The 6119-nt window shown below is 33.8% G+C and overlaps 1 long non-coding RNA gene across 1 annotated transcript; it reads left to right on the top strand.

The window, feature by feature from the left end:
• Window positions 1–1547: 1547 nt before the first annotated feature.
• Window positions 1548–5152, top strand: LOC135148535 (uncharacterized). Its single transcript, XR_010286602.1, has 3 exons — window positions 1548–1927; window positions 3695–3889; window positions 4820–5152. It is a non-coding gene; the product is annotated as an uncharacterized LOC135148535 (long non-coding RNA).
• Window positions 5153–6119: the final 967 nt, after the last annotated feature.

Genomic DNA, 6119 nt, shown 5'->3' with positions numbered 1-6119 from the left:
TCATATTCTTTGATGTCCCTTAATATTCGTTGATATTCTTTGACATTCTTTGATATTCGTTGATATCTTTTTGATGTTCCTTAATATATTCCTTGATAATCCTTAACATTCCTTGATGCTCCTTGAGATTTCTTGGATTCTTTCCATCTGATTGGGATGAACAACCCTATGTATAGGGGACACAAGGTATACCTGTCTGTGTGATAGGAGTTGGATGGGACGCCATCACTTGTGTGTGTTGTGATTACAAGAAGGTTAACAACCTTTAGTAGTGTCTAATATGGACACGCAACATTAAGTTCAATTGATCTTATTGATCTCCCAGTCACTCTTGTATTCCAATGTGACCTATTTTGAAAACACCTTGTTCTATTCGAAAATTCCCAAAGATCGATTCTTGGGAAATGAAGTTTGCAATTGTGAAGGTTTTGATTCTCCTATTTCTTTAACTTTGAAAGGTATGCCAAAGTTGAGCAAAGGCGGATGAGCATGTGATATTATGAAGCGTGTACAATGATCTTATAAATGATACGTTTTAGTTCTCATCGCGGATTCTGAGGACAGAATCCTTATAAGGGGGGTAGAATGTAATATCCCATATTTTTAAATTCAGATTTGATTATTATAAATCTATTTGTTTAGATATTATAGTTGTCTCTAGTTGAATATTGATATGATTATGTGAATAGTTGTATGCGATTATACTTGTTTTGTGGATTGATATGGATTATACTAATTATGCGTCCTCCTTCTTTCTCTGATTCCGAGGACGGAATCCCTATAAGGAGGGTAGATTGTAATGACCCGGATTTTTAAAAATATTTTTATTAGTATTAAAAGTGATTTTCTTCAAAGAAAGGAATAAGATTTAATATTTTATTCCAATTTAATGAATTTTCAAGGTTTTATACTTAAACCCCGGGTTATTGTGTTATTGATAAATAATTATATTTTTAAAACTGATTTTCATATATTGTTTTGAAAATTCTGTATGAATATTATGTGAATATATGTGTGATGTGAGTAAGTGGTATTGGTGGATTTGTTGGTTAATTAATTATGGTTAATTATGAGTATTATATGATTAATATATGAATTTTTGTGATTTTGTATTATCTGGTTTATTGCGTTAACTGCTCGTATGTGTTCGTATTTGAGAGATTTCAATTTCTATATGCTCAGGAGAAAATATAGTTTATTTGGATATTTTCATATCGATTTATGGAATGTTAGATGATTTTATAATCGATTTATGGATTTAATTGCGTATATTTATATTTATTTATTAATTATTTGACTTCCGTAAAACCGTCCACTCATAACGAGGTAGCAAATTTTCTTCCCGAAAGTTTCAACAAAACTCACCTTTAGCCTAATTTGAATATTCCGGACATTTTTCGTGTTTTGACTTTTTCGATCCGGAGTACGGTTTTCCCCGGAGTCGGTCCGGCGGAGTTTTTCGGGTATTGTAGTTGTTGATAATTATCCAGTTTGTCTCGATAAACGTGAACCGAGATATTTTCTTCATCTTTATCTTGTCATAATTGCAATGGGACCCACAGACCAATAATTGAGTTAAAAAGCCCTGTTTTGATGATTATCTTGAAAACTAGTACCGATTGGACCCCGCTTTATTAATATAAAGCTACTAAATACGTATTTTCATGTCATAAACGATCCAAAGGGGTACCAATTATTTGTAAATATAAATAGACCTTCCTAGAGTTGATTTTCACCGTAGAAATCATTTCACCACTTTCTCTGCACGAATACCGAGAGAAACCGAGCGGTGTTCTTCGTGTTCTTCATAATCAAACGAAGATTTGAAGGCGTTATTGGAGTCAGAATCAAGCGTGCGAGTAGTCAAATCGAAGATATTGAAGAGTAGAACTCAAATCAATCATCAAAAACAACCTGAGATTCACAGGTAGGGAGTAATTGAAGCTTTAAGATTCGAATTATTATGATTTAAATAGTGAATTTTTGCAAACGTGTTTGTTTGATTGTTTTGATGATTCTATGATGTAGAGCATGTTTTTCTCGTCGTTTTGGTATATTATATGTTGATTTTCGAGTTCGATAACATATAGAAATTCATGTTTAATTCTTGAGGAGTGTTCTTGAGGTTAGTTTGAATATTTTCAATTGAAGATTGGGGTTTTGTAATTGGCTAATTCTGGGTGAGTTTTGAGTTGACAAACAGATAGAGTGTGATGGGAGGAACGTGCGTGTGTGTTCGAAGGTTATGTGGGATGTCAAGAAAGGGCTCGCCGGAGTTTCAAAAGAAACTCGCCGGCGGCGAGCTTTTATATGAATTTTCCGGCCAAATAGGGCCGCTTCTGATTAATCTGATGGCGTGGTTAAGTTTTTGGATGCTCAAAGATCCTATCTGCAGTTTCTGGTGGGGAAAGGAGCTCGGAAACGCCGATTCCGGCGATTAACGGCGACGGGGGGGAGGTGCCGCTGCAAAAGTGCAGTTTGGCCCTCCTACTTTCGAAAATGATACAGTTCTCATACCCAAGTTTTAAAAGTTACATATCACCCCCTGTAACTTTCTAAAGTTACAGTTTAAACCCTGGTTGAAAATTTTCAAAAGTTTACAAAATAAACCTTTTTGATGTAATTTCCTAAAATTGTTTTATTTAATTATTTTAAATTCCAAAAATAGTTTTTAATTATTTCTTTATTCAAAAATAAATCTAAATTAGTTTGTTAATTAATTTTAATTAGTAATTAATTATTTTAATTAGTCAATTAATTTAAATATTAATTGATTAATTATTTTAATTAATTATTAATTGATTTAATTGATTAATTAATTGGATTTAATTATCCTTTTTGATTTAAAAATTCCGAAAAATAGTTTCGAGCTTTAAAATATTTTTCTAAATTATATTCAAGGCTCGATAATTGTTTATGAATGATTTCAAGTCCAATTTCAAGTATTTGGGACTTGATTATTTATCCGAAAAGTGATTCTTTTATCGATTTTAATTCCGAAAAATGTTTAAAAAATTCCAGAAAATTCTCGAAAAATCATTTTAAACCCAGGAATTGATTTGACATCAATTGGGATGGGAGACTTAATGTGTAATGTGTTGTCTGCTATCGGTGTAAGGTATTATATGTTGAGAGCGGAGTCAGAAAACGGTTTTGACCATATCTTTTGATCCGTAAGTCGGAATCGAGTGAAACGAAAGAGAGATGAAAGCTTATAACGTCTATTTTAATATGATGTGACTATATGGCTGAGTCTATAAGGTGAATAATTGTTGATAAGTATGCATAATGTGATAATATGTGATCTAAGTGCTATCAGGTGATGATTATGTGAAGTACGTGTTAGTTTTGATATTGTGAAGTGATAAATGATTCGTATGATTGATATTGGATAAGAATATATGGATTATAGCTATTGGATTTTGTTGGTTGATTAATGATTGGGATAAGATAATAGGTGGATAGTCTTATACATAGACGAGACGATGTCGGATTTTCGATAAGGATTTATATGATAATTGATTGGTGATATGTTATGTGGAATATGATTGACTATATGTTAGAGTTAAAGCATGCTTATGTGTTACGTGGTATGTGATAAGTTTAAAGGGGTATATAAGTGGGTATCGATATACGTGATATGTATATGCGATATATTGTTTAGTGACTATAGTATTATCTTATTCTCGTAAAGGGTTTGGACGAGACGTGGATGACCGAAGACGTTCAGAAGGACAAGTGGTATTGCAAAGCAAATAAGGGAGGAATCGAGTAAGCGAAGCGATGTGACGAATAGAGTATAGCTAGAGATGGTCTAGAGATTACGAGATGCATAGATTGTGAAAGTTGAAAGATGAGAATGAGCTGTGAAACTGGAGTCAGATTTAAGGCAAGTATCCTGCACCCTGCTTTTGGATATATTGCATATTCTGATCCATTCTTTTTATATGTGTTGCAAGTATCATGAACCCTTTCTCTTGGATATATCGCAAATATTCTGATCCATTCCTTTGGTATCTGTTGCAAGAATTCGTATCTTTCCTTTCTATATTTAAAAGTGCATATGTTCGAATCTATTCTTTCTATTCTTTAAGAATCTAAAGAATTTCCGTGTTATTAATTAATTCGAAGTTCAGATTGTCATTGAAGCATGTGTTGCTCAGTGATAGTTGGAGCTTTGAATGAATTGGGATCTTCTTGATTATTCAACCCGCCATTGTCATGCTGGTTTAGCAGGCTAAATTCAGTTGCTTAGCCGATAATGGAGGATACTGAATAGTTGAGGATTTCCTGAACTATGATTTATGGAAGGATGGACGGTGACTCATGGAAAGTTTATTATCAAAGTTTGAATTGAAATTATTCTGTTGTTGATGATATTTATGATGATGTTCTGTTAATTTACATTGGCTTCTTGAATTGAATTAGAGAATTGGATTATTGTTTTTATATAAACCTGTGGACCAGATTCGTGGTCATGTAAGGCCAATGAGTGCCTTGGATCCAGTGATAGAGCATGGCGGGGCCTGCTCGGGGTTAGTGCGGAACTGATCAGCTGCCTAACCTTGGTTTTAATTAAAATGTGATAGTCCAATTCAATAATTCTCTTGGAAAGATTGAATTACTCCAGTATTCCATTGATGCAAGGTATTGTGAATCATTCTATACAATACCTTAATCTTATGAATTTATGTCGAATCTTTTACCAAAGTATCTTGAGCCTTTGAACTTCTATCTTATTGATTCAGAATTGTTATTGTTTATTATTACTTGCTGAGCATTGTTGCTCACTCTTGCTATTCTCTTCTAACCATTTCAGAAAGGCTGAAAGATGAGATGATTGATTGAGATTGGGAATAAGGCTAATGCTAGGCGAGGAGACAGAGTTGAGGATCCAGTGGTCGAGGAGTGTTCAGGAAAGTTGATGAGGTTGGTGCAAGCTGAAATAGTTGACAGTGATTCTTCTTATCGAAGATGATCTGACTTGGTAAGAGATGTTGTGTAGTATTAGTGGTGGATTCTAATTTCAATACTGTAACCTGGAAGCGATCCTGTTGTTTTGGGGGTGAAGATGTTCTCTTTCGGAATCAATTATTAAAGTTTAAATGTTATCATTCAATTCTTTTATTATGGTTTTCAAGTTTGAAATTCAGGTTTTGAAATCATTCGATTTATGTTCTCATTCAAATCTTTTATTAAATGTTTTCAGGTTTCAAATTCTTTTGATCTTCATTATCTTTTAAAAAGAAAAAAAAATACAGGTTTTAAAAAGGGTTTAAAAATGGGTTTTATGTGGTGACGTCAGAATCCAGACCCCCGGATTCTCGGACTGTCACATTTCAACTGAGTTTTATTCACAAAACTTGGTGGACCAAACCAATATTTCATCAGAGTCATCAAAACAGTTTCACACATCAAGATGAGTATGAGTATTCATACACGTTCAAAAGTTCACACGTTCTACTGTTAGGGATCCCGGCCAGCTAAACAATTGGTTTAGCTTTCCTTCCCGAAGGAAGTATCATACTTTACTTCACAAAGGAAGCATCACACACAGAACAAATGTAAGAATACTCATTTCTCATCAAAAAGTCATCAATAAAATGTTCACCGAAACATCATAAAATATCACAGTGAAGGGTACAGTATATACTTACAGTGCACAGTGTTCTCGAATCTCACAACTTCGTTCCCTAAAATGTTCACACATTTATTTATTATTATAAGTCACACCTATATCAATTCTCCAATTAACACTAACCTAATTAAAAATAACTAAACTAACAAAATAAATCAAGGAATAAATAACTAGACGTACCAAATTTAGCAGCTATGCTTCGCTTCCTCATTTTAATAAGTCACCATGGGCTGTGTATATATAAAAAAAGGAAAGACTGTCCTTCTTATTCTTCTCGATGTGGTACGGTGAATATAGTTTTAAGAAAATACCATTTGGGTGGGCGACAAGGGTGACGCCAAGGAGTTGGCGACATGGCTACAGGGCGGCGTATATTCATAAGAATGTATTATCATGTTCTCGATGTGGTACAAAGGTGGCTGTAAGGAAATAAGTTTTGAATTGGCGACAGGGGTGGCGCTTGCATCTACGCGAGAGGGGT

The sequence above is a fragment of the Daucus carota genome, chromosome 1, assembly GCF_001625215.2.
Source record: "Daucus carota subsp. sativus chromosome 1, DH1 v3.0, whole genome shotgun sequence".
In the NCBI taxonomy this organism is placed as follows: domain Eukaryota; kingdom Viridiplantae; phylum Streptophyta; class Magnoliopsida; order Apiales; family Apiaceae; genus Daucus; species Daucus carota.
The sequence above is the reverse complement of the archived record's forward strand: the minus strand, read 5'-3'. Positions and strand labels throughout refer to the sequence as shown.